This window comes from Bos grunniens, chromosome 3 (genome assembly GCF_055505025.1).
Source record: "Bos grunniens cultivar Pamir isolate PY7600 chromosome 3, Bosgru_T2T1.0, whole genome shotgun sequence".
In the NCBI taxonomy this organism is placed as follows: domain Eukaryota; kingdom Metazoa; phylum Chordata; class Mammalia; order Artiodactyla; family Bovidae; genus Bos; species Bos grunniens.
Window position 1 is genome coordinate 50,384,307 of NC_141167.1, and position 23,521 is coordinate 50,407,827.

The following is a 23,521-nucleotide window of genomic DNA, read 5'->3' on the forward strand; positions in this document are numbered from 1 at the left end:
AGTATTATTTGTTCTAGTTCCATGGAAAATATTGTGGGTATTTTGATAGGGATTATATTAAATTTGTAGATTGCTTTAGGGTAAGTATAGCCATTCTCACAACATTAATCCTTCCATCCAATAGCATGTGATATCCTTCTATTTCTTTGAGTCATCTTTAATTTCATTTGTCAGTGTTTTAATGTTTTCAAAAAAAGGACCTCCTTGGCTAAATGTTGTTGTTGTTTTTCAGTTGCTAAGTCTTGACTCCTTACAATCCCATGAACTGTAGCGGGACAGGATTCCCTGTCCTTCATTATCTCCTAGAGATTTCTCAAATTAATGTATATGAGATGATACTGCCCACTTCTCTTCTTACCCTCAATCTTTCCAAGCACCAGAGTCTTTTCCATTTAGTCAGCTCTTTGAAATAGATGGCCAAAGTACTGGAGCTTCAGCTTCAGCATCAGTCCTTCTAGTGAATATTCAGGGTTGATTTCCTTTAGGATGGACTGGTTAATCTTGCAGTACAAGGGACTCTCAAGAGTCTTCTCCAGCACCACAGTTCAAAAGCATCAATTCTTCGGTGCTCAGCTTTCTTTATGGTCCAACTCTCACATCCATACATGACCACTGGAAAAATCATAGCTTTGCCATATGGACCTTTGTCAGCAAAGTGATGTCTCTGCTTTTTAATATGCTGTCTATGTTTGTCATAACTTTTCTTCCAAAGAGCAAGTGGCTTTTAATTTCCTGGCCGCAGTCACTGTCCACAGTGATTTTGGAGCCAAAGAAAATAAAATCTGTCACTGTTTCCACTGTTTCCCCATCTATTTGCCATATAGTGATGGGACCAGATGCCATGATCTTAAGTTTTTTGAATGTTGAGTTTTTGAGCCAGCTTTTTCACTGTCCCCTTAACCCTTATCAAGAGGCTCTTTAGTTCCTCTTCACTTTCTACCATTGGGGTGGTGTCATCTACATATCTGAGGTTATTTATATTTCTCCAGGCAATCTTGATTCCATCTTGTTAATTACCCAGCCCAGCATTTCACATGATGTACTCTGCATATAAATTAAATAAGCAGGGTGACAATATACGGCCTTGATGTACTCCTTTCCTAATTTAAACCAGTCCATTGTTCCATGTCCAGTTCTAACTTTTGCTTCTTGTTTTGCATATAAGATTCTCAGAAGACAGGTAAAGTGGTCTGGTATCCCCATCTCTAAGAATTTTCCACATTTTTTTGTGACCCACAGGTCAAAGGTTTTAGTGTAGTCAGTGAAACTAAAGTAGATGTTTTTCTGGAGTTCCCTTGTTTTCTCCATGATCTGGCAGATGTTGGCAATTTGATCTCTGGTTCCTCTGCCTCTTCTAAATCCAGCTTGTATATCTGACATTCTGGTACTGTAATTGCAATAAAATTGCAATTACATTGGAGTTTGAACATTCTTTGGCATTGCCTTTCTTTGGGATTGGAAGGAAAACTGACCGTTTCCAGTCCTGTGGCCACTCCTGAGTTTTCAAATTTGCTGACATATTGAGTGCAGCACTTTCACAGCATCATCTTTTAGGAATTTTGTTGAAATAATTCAGCTGAAATTCTATCACCTCCACACTAGCTTTGTTCATAGTAATGCTTCCTAAGGCCCAAATGACTTCGGACTCCAGGATGTCTGGCTCTATGTGAGTGACCAGGCCATTGTGGTTATCTGGGTCATTAAGACCCTTTTTTGTACAATTCTTCTGTATATTCTTGTCACTTCTTCTTAATATATTCTACTTCTATTAGGCCCTTTCCATATCTGTCCTTTGTTGTGCCAATTTTGCATGAAATGTTCCCTCGGGTCTCCAATTTTTTGCAAAGGTCTCTAGTCTTTTCCATTCTACTGTTTTCCTCTATTTCTTTGCATTGTTCAATTAAGAAAACTTTCTTATCTCTCCTTGTTATTCTCTGAAACTCTGCATTCAGTTGGGTGTATCTTTCCATTTTGCCTTTTGCTTCTCTTTATTACTCACCTATTTGTAAGGCCTTCTCAAACAAATATTTTGCATTCTTGCATTTTATTTTCTTGGGGATGGTTTTGGTCACCATCTGCTGCACAGTGTTGCAAACTTCCGTCCATAGTTCTTCAGGCACTCTACCAGATCTAATCCTTGAATCTATTTGTCACCTCCACTGTATAATCATAAGGGATTAGATTTAGGTCATACCTGAGTGGTCTAGTGGTTTCCCCTACTTTCTTCAATTTAAGTATGAATTCTGCAATAAAGAGCTCATGATCTGAACCACAGTCAGCTCCAGGTCTTGTTTTTACTGACTATATGAAGCTTCTCTATCTTTAGCTGCAGAGAATATAATCCATCTGATTTCAGTATTGACCATCTGGTGATGTCCATGTGTAGAGTCATCTCTTGTGTTGTTGAAAGAGGCTGTTTTGCTATGACCAGTGTGTTCTATTGGCAAAGCTTTCTTAGCTTTTGCCCTGCTTCATTTTTTACTTCAAGGCCAACCTTGACAATTTTTCTGTATATTTCTTGACTTCCTACTTTTGCGTTCCAGTCCCCTGTGACAAAAAGGACATCTTATTTTGGTGTTAGATCTAGAAAATCTTGTAGGTCTTCATTTAACTATTCAGCTTCAGCTTCTTTGCCATTAGTGGTTGGGGTGTAAACTTGGTTTATTGTCATGTTGAATGGTTTCCCTTGGAAAGGGACTGAGATCATTCTGTCATTTTTGAGATTACACACAAGTACTATATTTCAAACTCTTGACTGTGAGGGCTACTCCATTTCTTCTAAGGGATTCTTGCTCACAGTAGTAGATATAATGGACCTCCAAATTAAATTCACCCATCCCTGTCCATTTTACTTCACTGATTCCTAAAATGTCAATGTTCACTCTTGCCATCTCCTGTTTGACCACATCCAACTTACCTTGATTCATGGACCTAACATTCCAGGTTCCTATGCAGTACTGTTCTTTACAGCACTAGACTTTATTTAAGTACCAGACACATCCATAAATGAGCAAAGTTCAGTTTTAACCCTACCTCTCCATTCTTTCTGGAGCTGTAACTCTCCTCTGCCCCAGTAGCATATTCAGATCAGATCAGTCTCTCAGTTGTGTCCGACTCTTTTCGACCCCATGAATCGCAGCACGCCAGGCCTCCTTGTCCATCACCAACTCCTGGAGTTCACTGAGACTCACGTCCATTGAGTCAGTGATGCCATCCAACCATCTCATCCTCTGTTGCCCCCTGCTCCTCCTGCCCTCAATCTTTCTCAGTATCAGGGTCTTTTCTAATAAGCTGGCTACTTGCATCTGGTGGCCAAAGTTTTAGAGCTTCAGCATCAGTCCTTCCAGTGAATATTCATGGTTGATTTCATTTAGGATTGACTGGTTTGATCTTCTTGCTGTCCAAGGGACTCTCAAGAGTCTTCTCCAGCACTAGTTCCAAAGCATTGATTCTTCATTGCTCAGACTTCTTTATGATCCAACTCTCACATCCATACATGACTACTGGAAAAACCATAGCTTTGACTATATGGACCTTTGTCGGCAAAATGATATCTCTGATTTTAATATGCTGTCTAGTTTTGTCATAACTTTTCTTCCAAGGAGCAAGTAGTTTTTATTTTCATGGCTGCAGCCACTGTCTGCAGTAATTTTGGAGCACAAGAAAATAGTCTCTCACTATTTCTACTTTTTCCCCATCTATTTGCTATAAAATGATGGGACTGGATGTCATGATCTTAGTTTTTAGAATGCTGAATTTTAAGCCAGCTTTTTCACTCTCCTGTTTCATCTCCATCAAGAGTTTCTTTAGGTCCTCTTTGCTTTCTGCCATTAAGGTGGTGTCATCTGCATATCTGACAATACTGATATTTCTCCAGGCATCTTGATTCCAGCTCATAGTTCATCCAGCCTGACATTTTGCATGATGCACTCTGCATATAAATTAAATGAGCACAGTGACAAGATGCAGCCTTGATGTACTCCTTTCCCAGTTTTGAGCCAGTATGTTGTTTCATGTCCCTTTCTACCTGTTTTTTCTTGACTTGCATACAGGTTTTTCAGGAAACAGGTAAGGCAGTCCAGTATTCCCATCTCTTTAAAAATTTTCCACATCTTGTTATGATACACACAGTCAAAGGCTTTAGCATAGCCTTTCAATGAAGCAGAAGTAGATGTTTTTCTGAAATTCCCTTGCTTTCTCCATGATCTGGCAGATGTTGGCAATTTGATCTCAGGTTCCTCTGCCTTTTCTAAATCCAACTTGAACATCTAGAAGTTGTCAGTTCACGTACTGTTTAAGCCTAGCTTGAAGGATTTTGAACACTATTTTGCTAGCATGTGTCAGTTGTTATTTCTCCCTTTTCATTTCTTATTTTATTTGGATTGTCTCTCTTTTCTTTTTGGTGTGCCTGACTAGGCTTTTGTTGATATTTTTTATCTTTTCAAACAACCCTCTCTCGGTTTTGTTGATGTTTTCCATTGTCTTATTGATCTATTTTACTTATATCCTCTCTAAACTTTATTGTTTCCTTCCTTTTGTTGACTTTGGGTTTTGATTCTTCTTCTAATTCTTTTAGGTGATAGGTTAAGTTCTTCATTTGAGATTGTTTTTATTTCTTGAGGAAGTCCTGTATCACTCACTGTAAACTTTCCTCTTAGAACTCCTTTTGCTGCATTCCATAGATTTTTGTAAGGTTTTTGTTTTTATTGCCATTTTATTGAAGTATTTTTAAATTTCTTCTTTGGTTTTATCACTGACCCACTGAGTTTTTTGGGTAGCTTGTTTAGTCTCGATATGTTATTTTACCTTTTTTCTTTCTCCAGTTGATTTCTAGTTTCATACAGTTATTGTCAGGAAAAAATGCTTAACAATATTTCTATCCTCTTGAATTTGTTGAGGCTTACTTTGTGTCCTTGTATATGATCAGTCTTAGAGACTATTTCATGTGCACTTGACAAGAATGTATATTCTGTGTGTGTGTGTTTTAAGTAAAGTCCTAAAAGTATCAATTAAGTCTAACTGTTCCATTGTATTATTTAGGACCTCTTGGTGCCTTTTTAACTTTCTGTCTAGAAGGTCTGTCCATTGATGTCAATGGGGTGTTAAATCTTTTACTATTATTATATTCCTGTTAATTTCTCCCTATATGTCTGTTAGCATTTGTTTTGTATATTTAGGTGCTCCTGTATTTGGTGCATACATGTTAATGACTGTATTGTCCTCTTCTTGAATTGATCTCATTATTATATAATGTCTGTTATTATCTTTATTGGTTTTAATTTAAATTTTGATTTTGTCTGATATGAGCTTTGCTACCCCCCCCCCCACTTTCTTGTCATTTCCATTTGCATGAAATATCTTTTTCCATTTTCTTAATTTCTATCTGTGTCTTTCAGATAGAAATCTCTTCTAGGCAACATATTGTACAATTGTGTTTTTCTTTCTAATCCAGTCCACCACTCTGTTTTTTTGTTAGAACATTTAGTCCATTGACATTTAAAATGATTATTGGTAGATATGTATCTATTGCCATTTCAACCTTGTTTCCTAGTTAATTTCATAGCTTTTTTTGTTTTGTTTTTTACCTTCACAATTTGATATTTGTCTTTTGTTTATGCTTGGATTCATTTCTTCTTCTTCTTTTTTTTTTTTTTTAGTCTATTACTTTTTAATTTGTAGTTACCCTGGTTTTCCATTATGTTGACCCATAACTTTATCTGCTCGCTGTATTTTTTAAAAATTTTTGCAGAAGTATAGTTGATTTACAATGTGATATTAGTTTCTACTGTAAACAAAGTGAATCAGTTACACATATACATATATCTACTCTTTTTAAAGCTATCTTCCCATATAGGTCATTACAGACTATTGAATAGTTATAGCACCTGTGCTATAGGTGCTTATTAGTTATTTTATATATAGTCGTGTGTATATGTCAATCTGAATCTCCCAATTTATCCCTTCTCCTCCCTTCCTTCTCGCCTCCACCATTAACCATGTTTGCTTTCTACATCTGTGACTCCATTTCTGTCTTATAAATAAGTCCATTTGTACTATTTTTTTTAGTTTCCACATATAAGTGATATTATATGTTACTTGTTTTTCTCTGTCTGCCTTACTTTATTCTGTATGACAATATCTAGGCACATCCATGCTGCTGTAACTGACATTCCATTATTTTTATGGCTGTTTAATATTCCTTTGTATATACGTGCCACTTCTCTTTATCCTTTCTTCTGTTGATGGAGATTCTTTAGGTTGCTTCCATGTTCTAGCTATAGTAAATAATGCCACATTGAACATTGGGGTATATATATCTTTTCAAATTACAGTTTTCTTTGGGTATATTCCCATGAGTGGGATTGCAGGATCATATGGTAGCTCTATTTTTACTCTTTCAGGAATCTCCATACTATTCTCCATAATGGTTTTATCAGTGTACTTTCCCACCAAAAGTGTAGGAGGGTTCCTGTTTCTCCACAACCTCTCTAGCCTAGCATTTATTATTTGTATATTGTTTGGCCATTCTGACCGCTGTGAGATAATACCTCATTGTAGTTTTGACTTAATTTCTCTAATGATTAATGATATTGAGCATCTTTTCATGTACTTTTTGGTCATCTGTACGTCTTCTTTGGAGAAATTGTCTTAGATCTTCTACCAATTTTTTGATTGGGTTGTTTTATTTTTTTATATTGAGCTCTATGAGCTATTTTTATATTTTGGAGATTAATCTCCTATCAGTTGTTTCATTTGCCAATATTTTCTCTCATTCTGTAAGCTGTCTTTTCATTTTATTTATGGTTTCTTTTGCTATGCAAACATTTTTAATTTTATTTAGATCTCTTATTTAGAAAGAGATTCTACTTTGACATATGTCAGAAGTGTTCTGCCTATGTTTTCCTCTGAGAATTTTATAGTATTCAGCTTTATATTTAAGTCTGTAAACCACTTTGAGCTTATTTATGTGTATGGTTTCAGAGAACATTTTAATTTCATTCTTTTATATGTAGCTGCCCAGTTCCCAGCACCACTTATTGAAGAGACTGTCTTTTCTCCATTGGATATTCTTGTCTCCTTTTTATAGTTTAGGTGATGATAGATGCTTGGTGTTTATCACTGGACTTCCTATCTTATTCCACTGATCTTTATTTTTGTTACAGTACCATGCTGTTTTGATTACTGTAGCTTTGCATTATAGTCTGAACTTGGGGAGCTTTATTTCTCCAGCTCCATTTTTCTTAAGATTGCATTGGCTATTCAAAGTCCTTTGTGTTTGCACACAAAAAGTAAATTTTTTCTATTCTAATTCCATGAAAAAGGCCACTGGTTATTTGATAGAAATTTAATTGATTCTGTAGATTGTTTTGGGTAGTATAGTCATTTTGACAATATTGTTTATTCCAATCCAAGAACATATGTCTACTTGCTTTAAGCTCATAGTCATACAATTTGAGCATATTCTAAAAGATCTACATTTTTAACCTCCTCCCTACATTTTGTGATGTTGACAGTCTATTTTACATCTTCATATTTATCCTTTTGCAAATAATTATAGTTATAATGACTTTTAGGATTTCCCAGGCGGCATACTGGTAAGAATCCCACTGTCAGTGCAGGAGTTGCAAGAGACATGGGTTCAATCCCTGGGTTGGGAAGATCCTCTGGAGGAGGAAATAGCAACTCACTCCAGAATTCTTACCTGAAAAATTCCATAGACAGAGGAGTTTGGTAGGCTACAGTCCAAGGGGTCACAAAGAGTCAGACGTGACTTTGCAACTGATCACACATGAATGCATAGTCATTTTTACCAAAAAAAGTTATTGTTTTTGTAATCTATGTATTGGCTTATTTAGGGGATCTTCAATTCTTTTATATATTTATTTTCCCTTTGTATTATGATTTTCCCTTTTCTATAGGTTCTTCTTTTCTGGTTAAAGAGTACCTTTTAAGCTCTAGGGTTTTCTCTATGGCATGTGCCTTTAAATAATGTGTAACTAAAGTATAATATAAAATTACAAAAGTAAACAGTATAAATTATATATATATAAAAATTATAAGTATTTATAATTGGTCGTATATATAAAGAGAATTGTGTAGCCAGTAAATATTTTTTTTCCACAAGTAAGAAAATTATAATCACTTAAAGGCTTAAAGTTCTTATATAAAATCACCCAGCAGACCTCAGTATTAATTATAATAATTTAGTTTCTCTCACAAGTAGGTTTCTGGGGCACTTTAATCAAAGGAGAGTAAAGCTGTACAAATACTTTTATTTTATTGTTGTATCTTTTTCCAGTTCTTTATATCTTTCTCCACTTGGTTTAGTTCAAGAGAGTGGCTGGGTTTTTACCACTAAAATGAGCACTCATTATTGGTAAAAGTCAAAAGAGATTTACTCTGTAATAATAAATATGATAACAAACAGGCTATTCACTGGGGAAAATATCTACATGTGAAATTAATAAAATTAATACTCTTTTATCAGTTGGAATTGTACAGTATAGAGGACAGGGTGAGACAAATATAGAAGATCTGACTCAGGGGGAAAAAACATTTTTAATAGCCACATAAGATAATGAAAAATAGGAGTTTAATATACTATAATTTAAGCTTTTATATATATATATATATATATGTGTGCATACACATATATATCTATATACACAGTTGATTCATTTGGTTAATAATATGTAATAACATACTGCAGCACATTACTAGAGGATATAACTGTTGACTTCTATCAAACAAATGCAACTTCTATCGTATTTGTTTTCTCCTCTAAAATGATATCAGAACTCTTTCAGCAAGGGAAAACAGTCTCTGGGAACAAAAGAAGATATGAGCTCTATGTATTAATTCTGTATGTGCTGTCTCAGAAATCCTGAAAACTACAGGGCAACCGGAATAACCAGAAAGAACAAGATATCCATATATTTAGTTTCACTTCAGAAAGTGAAAATATTGCTGGGCTACAGAGAACTGTTCATGAGCAAACACCAATGCAAATATTAACATTTTGAATCTTTTAGGCCTCAGCCCACCATGAAAATTGGAGAAGGAAATGGCAACCCACTCCAGTGTTCTTGCCTGGAGAATCCCAGGCACAGGGGAGCCTGGTGGGCTGCCATCTATGGGGTTGCACAGAGTCAGACACAACTGAAGCAACTTAGGAGCAGCAGCAGCCACCATTAAAACAATGAAAATATTCTTAGTTGTTCTTTGTCAGTGAGATTCACTGAGGGTCGAGTGCTTTATATATTTTCAATGAAAAATTATTCTGAAACTATTCTAAGTTAATGAGATCAATGAGTAATTCAAAATATATATCAGTGAAATCAATGGTATATGTATTTTATTGGATAACTCTGGAGTTTTTCTTTCTAGCTATTTTCCCATAATTATAAATCACAGAGCCACACAATTTGATGTACTTCTTAATTAAAACTGCAATTACTCACCAAACAAAAAATTGTAAGAATAGATTTTAGAAGCACAATAAATATCATTACATACTTAAAGATCTTTAGAATAAAATGAAGAATATTATTTACCTTTCATAGCTTAAAACATTAGAGATATTAAAATATTTGCTACTTTTGACAAATGCTAAAGTTTTCTGAAATTAATATATAGACACTTATAATAATTACATTTATATTGTTTATGTTTACAAGATAAAGATTCAAAGCCTGCTTTGTTCATTCATAGCAAATTCATAAAGATTTCTATGATTGATAATTGTTGAAACAATTGATAATAGTTTCTTATAGCCATCTGTGGTTTTAGTAGGCACATTGGATTTCTCACAATATTCTCCAAAATCATCAACCAAGAGTAGGATGTAGTAAGAGCTTTACAACAACACAAAAATATATTCTACCATTGAATTATACCCCTGTTGATGTAAAAACAAGTATTTCTAATGTCAGAGACTCAAAATGCCCAGTGTACATGTTCATTAAGAAAAGAACATTATCACATTACTGAAGGGATCCAAAAACAACCTTTTATGCTCGCCATCTCTCTTCTCTTTCAGGAATGTATGTATTAAGCATATTCTATGTCCCAGGCAGTGCTTTACAATGTCACTCTTCTTCCAAAGGTAACTATGGTTCAACCACAAGATCCTATTTACAAGTTCTTGAATGTAACCTATGTCTGTTTGCCTCTGGCTTTCTTCTATACTCAGCCTAGAATTTTTTCTAAATATTCTCTTTTCTTGCATCCCTATCTGGCCTTTATAAATGCTGCTCATTCTTCAAAATATAGCTAAAATTGTATTTCCCCCTGAAGTCCTCAGTCACTACAAGCAGGAATTAATCATACCTTCCTTGGGGCTCCCTAGCGTTATGTTTATACTTAACTTTTGACACCTGTCACTTCATGCATTTTGTTATGGTAATTCTGGAACACATTTTTCTTCCCCACTAGATTGTAAAATCATTTAGGTCAAGTACAATAGCTTCATAAACATTGGCTGAATTTAATTTAATTCTTAATGTTCTGCAAGAAATGCACAGAAAAAAATTAAAATACTTATTTTACTCTTATTATTAAAATATATTCCTCTCCAACAATTACTCCCAGCAGTAAATGAATTTTGAGGTACTGTTTATGAACATGGGTGCCTAATAAATATTTTTTGATGAACTCTCCCTTAATGTGAGATTACTAAAAGAGATACAAAAGCTCTGAAACAATTATTTTCCTTTTTGTCCCGGAATCCAGATACAAAATCACAGTGGATAGTTTTCTTTATTACCCCTGAATTAAGTAAATTAAAAATTTTATAACTCTGTCTAGACTGATGGTTATGAGCTTTCTGGCAAATAGGGGTATCATTTCACTATCAAAAATATTAACAATCTCTACATCATTTTGTGTGCTGCTGTATCCTTAGTACTTGGAACAATGTCTAGCTTATTGGTATTCTCTTCACTCCTCTGTCCCTTACTCCAATATTTCTTAGAGCCCAGTTAAATTTCCAGTTACAGACACTACCACTTAATCACTTTGCCCCCCTGCAAACCCTTCCCCCCCGCCAGACACACATATACACATTCTCTCCCTTCTGTTCCCTCCATCTCCTCCCTCTCTGTCTCTTTCTGCATGTTTGCATTTTCCTTCCCATCAGGTTCTAATATTTCTTCATGAAATTTCTTCTTTGCTTATATCCTTGACTCACTTCATCTTACCAGTTGGGCTAAATCTCAGCCATGGCTAAACCCAGCTAGCCTCATATTCTACTCCTGCCTCTGAACAAATGAAAATGGCTACAGAAAAACATTCCTCCATGCTGAGCTTTCACATTTTTGTTGCTGTTGTTCAGTCACTAAGTTGTGTCGGACTCTTTGCAACCCCATGGACTGCAGCACGCCAGGCTTCCCTGTCCTTCACTATCTCCCAGAGTTTGCACAAACTCATGCCCATTGGGTCGGTGATGCCATTCAAACATCTCATCCTCTGTTGCCCCCTTCTCCTTCAGCCTTCAATCTTCCCAGCATCAGGGTCTTTTCCAGTGAGTCAGCTCTTTATATCAGGTGCCCAAAGTATTGGAGCTTCAGCTTTGGCACCAATCCGTCCAATAAATATTCAGGGTTGATTGCATTTAGGATTGACTGGTTGGATCTCCTTGCTACCCAAGGGACTTTCAAGAGTCTTCTCCAGAACCACAGTTCAAAAGCATCAGTTCCTTGGTGCTCAGCTTCCTTATGGTCCAACTCTCACATCCATACATGACTACTGGAAGAATTTGTTATGATGAATCACTAGTGAAGCCATGGGACCAACACTGAGCCACCCAGCCCTTATTCTCAACGGAGGAGCTAGCTTCATATTTCACTGAGATTTTGCACTTGCTATTCCTCCAAATTTACCAAATAACCTTCATCTTACCCTTTGCATGCACCTCTGTTACACTGGAAGACCTGTCTGTACTGCCACACAGGAGATGACCTATATGTACTCCTACATAGGCCTGTAACAGGAGAAAAATTAGGCTCAGAAAAGTTTCAAAGCATGCCCCTATGAAGGGGTTAGCATTTGAACTTAGGCATCCTGATGCTCATAAATTCCCAAAGTAGATGTTTATTTGCTTGGATGGAAGAATGGCATATAGCATTAGAAGAAAAATTAGATGAGCATGGGGTCTAGTTATGATGCTAATTTTTCCTAGTTGCCTGAGTTTTCTCATGTTATCAAGGTTCTCAAGGCCTGTGCTTTCTCATCTGCAAAACTGGAGCTAATAAAACTTGTTACACATAATTGATTGTATGTTATTGAAGTTTTAGTAGGTACCCCATAAATGTGTTTTCCTCTTCCATTGATACAGAGGCTGAGACTTAGTATTATACTGCTTTATATTTTCCACAGTAAAACATGGCAGAAATTCTATAACTACATGGGAGAAAGAAAAAGAGAAATATTGACTAAAACACGTATATTTGTGTTCATTTCATTGTACTTTGAAATTTTACATTAGGAATTACTATTTTAACCCAAATCTAAGATATAAGCATGGGCTTCCTTGGTGGCGCAGATGGTAAAGACTCTACCTGCAATGCAGGAAACATGGGTTCAACCCCTGGGCTGAGAAGATCCCCTGGAGAAGGGGATGGCAACCCTCTCCAGTATTTTTGCCTGAACAGAGGAGCCTAGTGGGCTACAGCCTGGCAGAGTTGGACACAACTGAGCAACTAACACTTGAATACATGAGCATAAACTGTAAAACAGTTAATTTTATAGCTGCTGCTGCTGCTACTGATGCTAAGTCGCGTCAGTCGAGTCCAACTCTGTGCGACCCCATAGACAGCAGCCCACCAGGCTCCTCTGTCCCTGGGATTCTCCAGGCAAGAACTCTGGAGTAGGTTGCCATTTCCTTCTCCAGTGCATGAAAGTGAAAAGTGAAAGTGAAGTCGCTTAGTCATGTCCGACTCTTAGCGACCCAATGGACTGTAGCCTACTAGGCTCCTCCGTCCATGGGATTCTCCAGGCAAGAGTACTGGAGTGGAGTGCTATTGCCTTCTCTGATAAGTGGACCAAGGGTCCTATTATAAGGAGCCTGTAATTTCTTCCTTACACTTGCTTGTCATTGTTCCAAATGCCATCACCAGTTTATCATAATATGTGCCTACTGTTTATTTCACTGTTCTGACTTAACTATATAGTCATATGGTTGGCAAAGCAACCTACCTTCTCAGTTATTAATTATTATAAACGTCTCCTTCAAATCATGGCAAAGATAAAAGACAGGCAGCAAGCTCCGCCCACCCCCACACGGTGACACATGAAAAGTTGGCCACTTAGAAATATTGTCAATAAGGAGATTTTGAAGCCATCTTTCAAATTCTGATGCCTAGCGTTACCATATTGTGACAGGTGACTTTAAAAGAGAGAATAAATCTTCCAAGCTACTGTTCTTTCTGCAAGTTGCAGATTTATTTCCCTCTCAAATTACAGCCTTCACTCTTGTTTAATTTTCATTGTCCTAATAATTCATCACAGTAGGCTTCATCTCAATGTGACAGCAAAAAAAAAAAAAAATTGAATCTTTGCTGGTGCTCAACAAATTCACATTTGAGAGACGAATTTATTCAGAATAAATGTTAATAAAATGCAAGCCCAGATTGCTAGATAATATTAAGATACAGCTATATATAGATAATCAAAGAAGTCTGCTTCAGATATAAACCTATATTATCTATGATTAGAATTTAATATTTCAGCTCCAGATAATTTACCATGACTAAACTGGCTATGATTAAAGCTGACCTCAGTGTCCCTCTTACTTTACTAAGAGCGCAAATAAATATATAATTGTAAATATCAAATAGTTATCATTCTATTGATAGAATTTGAAAGTTAATGATAAAATGACAGTGAATGATACTACCTTTTAAAAAACTTAGCACATCCACTTTGAACTCTAGTACATAAATGAGGGAGAGAAGACTAAGATCTGCAAAAGCAAATCCAGGATATTAATTTGAACTTGGCTTTCATTGATATGTCTTCTTCCTCTAGTCCAAATATGTAAACTTTGTGTACACAAACGAAAATAAAGTTGCAGTCAAGGGGGCAAGTGTATGACAGAGACCTCACCTTTCACTTCCTTTGACATCTGTCTGACCTTCTAAGAATGTACCTTTTTAGATAACTGTTAAATACAGACATATCCCCATAATAATCTTGGCTAAATCAGGGTAGAGAAATCCTGAAAGCTGTACACATGTTTTAATTGGTGATTATTATAGACATAACATATAAGCTTTGGTTTCCACCTCTCTAATGAAAGGGTAGCTTCCCTGGAGGCTCAGATGATAAGGAATCTGCCTGCAGTGTAGGAGACCCAGGTTTGACCCTTGGGTTGGGAAGATATCCTGTAGAAGGGAATGGCTACACACTCCAGTATTCTTGCCTGGAGAATTCCATGGACAGAGGAGCCTGGTGGGCTACAGTCAGGGGGTTGCAAAGAGTCAGACACGACTGAGCAACTAACACTTTCAATGAAAGAGTAGCAAACTCAAATAATTGTAAGGGCTAGACAGAAAATGCAAATTTAGGATTCAGAACAGTGGACACTGTGAGGGATTACAGAGTGCATGACCTTTGAGAAAATATTCAAATTAAAAAATATATGAAACACTATGCCAACAGAGAAGTCCTCTTTAGTTACCAGGTTTAACCCCCAGGCAACATTATTCTAGTTTTATTTTCTACCATGAAAGCACAGAATGAGCATCACATTCAGGAGTATTTATAATGGGCAAAGAGCATGAAAGGTCAACTATAGCCATTGGGATTGTCTCCTGGTCATTTCTTAAGGTTGGATAAGCTTTAAATTGCATTTATAAAGACAGTGTTGCAAATGAAAATACAGATCAGTAAAGACATAAAAGATATTCCTCACCTTAAATAGAATGACAGTATTCACCTCTGAATGATAGCTGTAGCAGTCATATTTTTTGATTATCACTGAGTTCCACAGATTATTTCTGTGGTCTCAAGAGTTCCTGGAGTTCACAGTTTCCTTAAAATGTGTGCTCCAGGAATCCTTATAAATCCTCCAGAACTACTAAATAAATCCTAGCTTTGCTCATTTTGGATAAACACAAATACCACACGTGGACATTCAAATATTTAAACTTGCTTACATTGGGCACAGGAGTTTAGGCAAGCTTACTTTAACATTTATAAAAGCAAGTAAAATTCATGACTTTTATAATTTTAAAGTGATATTTCAGCATAATATCAACTCATATACTTGCAAATTCTTTTCGAGGCTATTGAACTCTCCCTAACCTGCTGGCTGATTTGTGTGAATTTCCTTATTGTGCTTGTTTGTAAATTATCCAAAAGCTGGAAAGAGGCTGTAGATCTTGGTACAGCAAGTTATGTTCTCATAACTAGTTAGATAAGGTCCAGGAAGTAATTTGTTCTCAAGGCTTCCAATTGAATTTTAAAAGAATAATTTGTGGTTTCAACTTTCTGTATTTTCATCCCATGTTAACAGGTGCCTGCTTAATCCATGTGAGCTTGTCATGCTCACTTGTGATGTGACTGATCTAGGATTGCTTCCAAGCTCTGTAGACAGCACATTCCACCCAAAGCACTCCTTTCTTAAAGTGTAAACTTTGTAAATAAAAACCAGAAATCAATCTCTGTGTTTACTATGAACATGACTAGAAATAAATACCCATATATTTACTAGACAAGTTCTTCATTTGTGGCCAGCTCAACTCAACATAAAATTAAATGGAATAGAAAAAATTTTTGAAAATGTGCATGCTCTAAGAGTTTACATTAGAGTTAATGATGTAAACATTTTTCCCCCAAAGGAGAAAAACATCCAGAAAAGACAAAATTCTAAATATGAAAATTACTTAGAGAAATAGACTTCTGGTATATCCCAAATAATTTAATTAAAAATGCCTAAAGCCATTTGTGTTATAGGAATATATTTGGTCTTTAACCTTGGTACCAGGCAAAGAGTTTTTAAAACCCTGGGAATTCCATGAGTGATAAAGGTGATGAGTATCTTTTGTTCTCTTTTGTTTAAATGATATAACTCTTGGCAGTGCCCCTAAATAGCTCCAAGATAGCTTTACAGAAAAGACCAAGCCTTAATTATAAGTTTGGAACTTTCAACATCACCTCCCAACTTCCAGGTTTGTGAGATAGGGCTGAAATCAAGATTGCCAGGAGAACTATCAGTAACTTCAGATAGGCAGATGACACCACCCTTATGGCAGAAAGTGAAGAAGAATTAAAGAGTCTCTTGATCAAAGTCAAAGAGGAGACTGAAAAAGTTGGCTTAAAGCTCAACATTCAGAAAACTAAGATCATGGCATCAGGTCCCATCACTTCATGGGAAATAGATGGGGAAACAGTGGAAACAGTGTCAGACTTTATTTTTGAGGGCTCCAAAATCACTGCAGATGGTGATTGCAGCCATGAAATTAAAAGAAGCTTCCTCCTTGGAAGGAAAGTTATGACCAACCTAGATAGCATATTCAAAAACAGAGACATTACTTTGCCAACAAAGATCCGTCTAGTCAAGGCTATGGTTTTTCCAGGGGTCATGTATGGATGTGAGAGTTGGACTGTGAAGAAAGCTGAGCGCCGAAGAATTGATGCTTTTGAACTGTGGTGTTGGAGAAGACTCTTGAGAGTCCCTTGGACTGCAAGAGATCCAACCAGTCCATTCTGAAGGAGATCAGCCCTGGGATTTCTTTGGAAGGAATGATGCTAAAGCTGAAACTCCAGTACTTTGGGCACCTCATGCGAAGAGTTGACTTATTGGAAAAGACGCTGATGCTGGGAGGGATTGGGGGCAGGAGGAGAAGGGGATGACAGAGGATGAGATGGCTGGATGGCATCACTGACTCGATGGACGTGAGTCTGAGCGAACTTCGGGAGTTGGTGAGGGACAGGGAGGCCTGGGGTGCTGTGATTCATGGGGCTGCAAAGAGTCGGACACGACTGAGCGACTGATCTGATCTGATCTGATGCTGTACATTATATTGCATGGCTTATTTTATTGGAAATTTGTTCCTCTTATGTCTTCACCTATGTTGCCCATCTCCATGTCTCTCCCCTCAGTCAACCACCAGTTTGTTCTCTACATCTATGAGTCTTTGTTTTGTTTTTTCCTTCATTTTAATTTTAGAGTCCACATACAAGAGAAATTGTATAGTATTATCTTTCTGGTTTATTTTACTTAGTATAATACCCTCTAGGTTCATTCATGTTATTGCAAATGTTATGTTTTTATTATTGAATAATATTTGATTATACATATAGCATATATATGTATATATATATTTTATCTATTCACCTATTGATGGACATTTACATTGCTTCCATATCCTGGTTTTTGAAAATATTTACACAAAGAACATTGGAGAGTAGATATCTTTTCTGCTAAAAGTAATGTTTTTGTTTTCTTCAAATGAAAACCAAGAAGTGAACTGCTAAATCATATGGAAGTTTTATTATTTTATAAGGTACCTCCCTACTGTTTTCATAGTGACTTCACCAACTTGCAGTTCCAATAACAGTTCACAGGGTTCCCTTTTCTTCACATCCTCAGCAAAACACTTGGCATTTATTGTGTCTTTGATGATAGCCATTGTAGATTTTATTTGCATTTCCCTAGTGATTGGACTTCCTGGTGGCTCAGCTGATAAAGACTGAGAGACTCACTTCCCTGGTGATTAGTAATGTTGAGCATCTTTTCATGTGTCTACGGCCCTCTGGAAAACTTTAGAAAAGTGTTTTTTCAGAGCCTCTACTCATTATTTAATGAGTTTTTTTAATATTGAATTGTATGAGTCCTTTATTTATATTGGATATTAACCCCTTATCAAATATAACATTCAAAATATCTCCCATTCAGTAGACTGCCTTTTTATTTTGCTGTACAAAAGTTTTTAGCTTGATATTATCTCATTTATGTTTGCTTTTGTTTCCCTTGTCAGAGGAAAGAGATTTTTTAAAAATTGCTAAGATCAATGTCAAAAGCATACTCCTTATATATTGCTCTAAGAGTTTCATAATTTCAGGTCTTACATTTACATCTTTAACACATTTTGAATTTATTTTTATATATGTTATGAGAATGTGGTCTAGTTTTGTTTTTTGTTTTTTTTTTTTGCTTGTAGCTGTACAGTTCTCCCAACGTCATTGAAAAGTCTGTTTTCTCCATTTTATATTCTTGCTTACTTTATCATAAATTAATTGAACATATAAGCATGAATTTATTTCTGGGCTGTCAATTCTGTCCCGTTAACTTGTCTATTTTTGTGCCAGTAGCTTTGCAATACAGTTAGAAATCAGAAAGCCTGATACCTCCAGTTTTGTTATTCCTTCTCAAGATTTCTTTGGCTATTTGAAGTCTTTTGTGATCCCACACAAATGATAGAATTATTTGCTCTGCTTGTGGGAAAAGCGTCTAGGGTACTTTGTGATGGCAGTGAATCTGTAGATTTTTTTTGGTATGTATAATAAGTGCATCTTAATAATATTAATTCTTCCAGTTCATTAGCATGGGTTATCTTTCTATTTGCATTATCTCCAATTTCTTCTATTATTGTCTTACAGTTTTCAGAGTATTTAGGTCTTTCACTTCCTTGGTTAAATGTATTCCTAAATACTTAATTCTTTTTGATGTGGTGGTCTTTAGGGTTTTCTATATATAGTATCATGTCATGTGTGACTGTTTTGTTTCCATCCAATTTGGATGCCTTTTATTTCTTTTTATCATCTGATTGCTGTGGCTAGTATTTCCAAAACTATGTTGAATAAATAAAAATGGCAAGAGTGGACATGTTTTCTTGTTCCAGGTCTAAAAGGAAACACTTTTTAAGTTTTTCACTGTTGAGTATGATGTTGGGTTTGGCACATATGGCCTTTATTATGTTGAAGTTTATTTCCTCTCTACGTTGTTGAGAATCTCTATCATAAATTAATGTTAAATTTTGTTTTATGCTTTTTTTCTGCATCTGTTGAGATAATCATAAAATTTTTATTCTTCCTTTTGTTAATGTGGTATGTTACACTGATTAATTTGTAGATGTTAAGCCATTATTTCACCCTGGGATAAATTCCATTTGATCACAGTATAAGATCCCATAAGTATATTGCTGAATTTGATTTGTTAATATTTTTTGAGGATTTTTGCATCTATAATAATCTAGTACATTGACCTGTTATTTTCTTGTAGTGGCTTTGTCTGGTTTTGATATCGGGTTAATGCTGGCCATGTAAAATAAATTTGGATGCAATCTTGTTGGTTTTTGGAATGGTTTGAGGAGGATCAGTATTAAATCTCCTTTAAATGTTTGGTAGAGTTCTCCTGTGAAGCTTTCTTGTCCTAGACTTTTGCTGGTTGGGAGTTTATTGATTAGTGACTGAATTTTATTACTGATAATCAGTCAGTTCAGGTTTCCTATTTCTCCCTGCTCCCTGATTCTGTTTTAGAAAATTGTATTATAGAATAATTTCTTATTTAATAATTTCTTACATTTTCCAGTGTGTTGCTGTATAATTCTTCATAGTAGTTTCATGATTCATGATTGCTTGCATTTCTGTGATACTGGTTATAACTTTTTCTCTCTCATTTCTGATTTTATTAATTTGGGTGTTCTCTTTTTAAATTTTTGTGTCTGGCTAAAGGTGATCAATTTTGTTTATCTTTTCAAAGAACCATCTCTTAGCTTCATTGATCTTTTCTATTGCTTTTGTGTCTCTGCTCCATTTATTTCCACTCTAATCTTTTCTTCTGTCTTTTCTAACTTTTGGTTTTACTCTTGTGTTAGATTGTTTATTTGAGATTTTTCTTATTTCTTGAGGTAGGATTGTTTTGCTAGAGAATTTCCCTCTTAGAACAGCTTTTCCTGCATCCCATAAATCTGAATGTTGTGCTTTCATTTTCATTTGTCTCCAGAATGTTTTTTATTTCCTCTTTGATTTCTTTGTTGACCCATTCGTTGTTTAGCAGTATGTTGTTTGGTCGCCATGTGTTTGTGCTTTTTCTTTTTTTTTTCTTGTAATTGGTTTCTCATTCTATGCTGTTTTGGTAGAAAAAGATGCTTGATACCCTTTCAATCTTACTAGTTTTTTGAGGCTTGTTTTCACATGTGATCTATCCTGGAGAATGTTCCATGAGCTCCTGAAAAGAATATATATTCTGCAACTTCTGGTTGGAATGTTCCATACATATGTGTGCATGTGTGCATTGCGTTTATTTGGCCAAATGGCCAATTCTTCCATGTTGATTTCTGTCTGGATGATCTCTCCATTGATAAATGGGGTATTAAAGTTGCTTAATATTATGTTACTGTCAAAAGTACTATATTACATAAAAGGACTATATATTTCTCCCTGCTCCATGTTTTATGTTTTTTACATCATAGTTTGTCTTTTTTTAAAGGAAAGATTTATCTGGAACATTTTAAAATGCATAGTCATTTAATGTATGAAATGTTATTAATGAAACTAAATATTTACATTTGCCTCATTTATGTGCTAATTGTGTTCTAAATGATTTTTATAATAGTTTTAATGAGATATCATTCACATCATGCATTTAAAGGATACAATTCAGTGGCTTTTGGCATATTAAGAGTTATGTAGTCATCACACATTCATTACCACAATGAATTTTAGAATATTTCATCACCCAAAAAGAAACCTCATACAAATTAGTACTCATTCTCCATTTCTCCCCAACCCCAGCCCTAGACACCCACAGATCTATTTCTTTTTCTATAGATTTGTTTATTCTGGACATTTCATAAAGATGTAATTATAAAACAGGCTGTCTTTTGTGTCTGCCTTCTTTCAGTTAACATGGTGTTTTCAGGTTCATCCATGTTGTCACATATATCAGTACTTCATTCTTTTTTGCTGCTGAATAACATTCCATTGTGTGGATATATCACATGTTTTTTTTCATTCATAAGTTTCCATTTGCAGCTATAATGAATAATGCTAGTATGAACATCAGTGTACAATTTTTTTGTGTGGATATATTTTCATTTCTCTTGAGTGCAACTTCTGGGTGATATGTTAACATTAGATCTAACTAATTAAGGAACTACCAGACTATTTTCCAAAGCAACTACACCATTATACAAACTCACAAGCACTTTATGAGTGCTCCAATTTCTCTACATCCTCACCAACATTTGTTATTATCTGTCTTTTTTATTACAGACATTCCAGTGAGTAGGAGATGGTATCTCATGGTGGTTTTGACGTGCATTTCCCTAGTGGCTAATAATATTGAGCATTTTTCCATGTGTATGTGTTTACTGGCTATTTGCATATCTTATTTAGAAAAATATCTGTTCAGATCTTTTGCTCATTTTAAAATTGGGTTGTCTTTTTATACTTGAGTTGTGAGTTTTCTTTATATTTTCTATATACAAGTACCATGGGATATGTGATTTGAAAATATTTTCACTCATTCTGTGGGCTATTTTTTCTTTTTTGATAGTATTCTTTGAAGCACAAAAGATTTGGCTTTAAGTCCAATTTACCCTTTTTTTTTCCTTTGATATTTGTGCTTTTGGTGTCATACCTAAGAAAGCGTGGTGTAATTCGCCTAACAAAGGTTTAAACTTGTGTTTTCTTCTAAGAGTCTTATAGTTTTAGCTCTTACATTAAGTTTTTTGATCCATTCGGTGTTAATTTTTGTAAACAATGTGAGATTGGATTTGGCATCATTCTTTGGCATATGGGTATCTGGTTGTCTCAGAAACATTTGTTGAAAAGGCTATCCTTTCTCCATTGATTTATTTTGGTACCTTTGTTGAAAATCAACTGACTGTAACTGAACATTTATTTCTGGACACCCAGTTCCATTTCATTTATCTATATGTGTTTTTCTTTAAACCAGTACCACACAGTCTTGATTACTGTAAATTTGAAGCAAATTTTGAAATCAGAAAGAGTGAACCCTCCAAATTTATTCTTTTCAAGACTGTTTAGGCTATTCTCAGTTCCTTGAATTTCCACATGAACTTTCACATATATTTTTATTTCTAGTTGTGGCTTTTTTTCTACTTAAAGAAGACTCTTTAAAATTCCTTGTAAGGCCAGTTTAGTGGTGATGAACTCCTTTAGTTTTTGCTTGTCTTGGAAATTCTCTCTCTCCTTCAGTTCTGAGTGATAATCTTACCAGGTAGAATATGCTTGGTGTTAAGGTTTTTTTTTTTTCTTCTTCTTCTTCTTTCAATGCCTTAAATATATTATGTTACTCCTTGCATGTAAAGATTTTGCTGAAAAATCAGCTCTTATCTTTTAGTGGCTCCTTTGTACATAACTAGCTGTGTCTTGCCTTTAAAATTCTTAAACTTTTGCCATTTTAATTATGGTATATTTTGGTGTTTTTTTCTTTGTGTTCATCTTATTTGGGATTCTCTGTGCTTTCTGGACCTGGATGTCTGTTTCTTCACCAGGTTAAGAAAGTTTTCAGCTATTATTTCTTCCAATAAATTTTCTGTGCCCTTTACTCTCTCTTCTCTTTCTGGGACACCAGAAATGTGAATGTCAGTGCATTTGATGTTGTCTCAGAGATCCTTTTAAAATATTCTCATTTTTTAAAATTCTTTTTATTATTCTGAATGGGTGATTTCTATCATTCTGTCTTCTAGATAGCTTATCCATTTTTCAGTATCATCTAGTCTGTATATTTTTCACTTATTGTATTCTTTAGGTATGATTGGTTCTTTCTTATATTTTCTAACTCTGTTGAAGTTCTCACTTTGTTCTTCCATTTTTTGAACTCTTTATCAGGTAAATTACTTATCTCCATTCATTAGGATTTTCTCCTGTGGTTCTTTTTCTCTCTCTCTCTCTCTCTTTTTTTTTCAGTTAGAACATATTCCTCTGCTTCCTAATTTTGAGTTCTTGTGTTTATTTCCATGAATTAGGTGAAACAGGTACCTCTCCTAATCTTAAGGATGTGGACTTATATAGGAGGGTCCACTGCATAAACTGTTTGTGCCAGGCAGTTTTTGCAGGGTGTGTGTGTGCTAAGTCACTTCAGTAGTGTCTGACTCTGTGTGACTCTATGGACTGTAGCCTGCCAGGTTCCTCTGTCCATGGGATCCTCCAGGCAAGAATACTAGAGCAGGTTGCCATGCCCTCCTCCAGAGGATCTTTCCAACCCAAGGATCAAACCCACATCTCTAAAGTCTCCTGAATTGGCAGGCAGGTTCTTTACCACTAGCACCACCTGGGAAGCCCCTTCGTCAGGCTAGATGCAGCTAAAGCAGAAATGATCCAGAGGTGCCCTAGGGCACTCCTTGCCCAAGTCTCCTTGGTAAGATGGCTGGAGTTGGGTCAGTCTTGGGTGTGGAACTGGGGTCATTCTAGTTGGACAGCTGGAGCTGAAATGGGTGCTGCCCAAGACCACTCTGGTGGTGCAGATGGAGCTGAAACAGGCTTAGGCTGGGTGTCCTGGTATGCACTACACCAGCACCACCCTGGTGGGACAGGTGAAGTTGGAGTG

General features: G+C 35.7%; 1 long non-coding RNA gene across 2 annotated transcripts in view; it reads left to right on the forward strand.

Moving 5' to 3' along the window:
• The window catches only part of LOC147375606 (uncharacterized), a 70,388-nt gene that overhangs the window by 15,736 nt on the left and 31,131 nt on the right, over positions 1-23,521 (forward strand). Inside the window, exon 2 of one of the 2 annotated variants that reach the window (XR_015161398.1) lies at positions 10,040-10,105. The exons of the other annotated variant lie outside the window; for it this stretch is intronic. This is a non-coding gene — a long non-coding RNA (uncharacterized LOC147375606). The remainder of the gene's footprint in view (positions 1-10,039; positions 10,106-23,521) is intronic. 2 annotated transcript variants of the gene reach the window in all.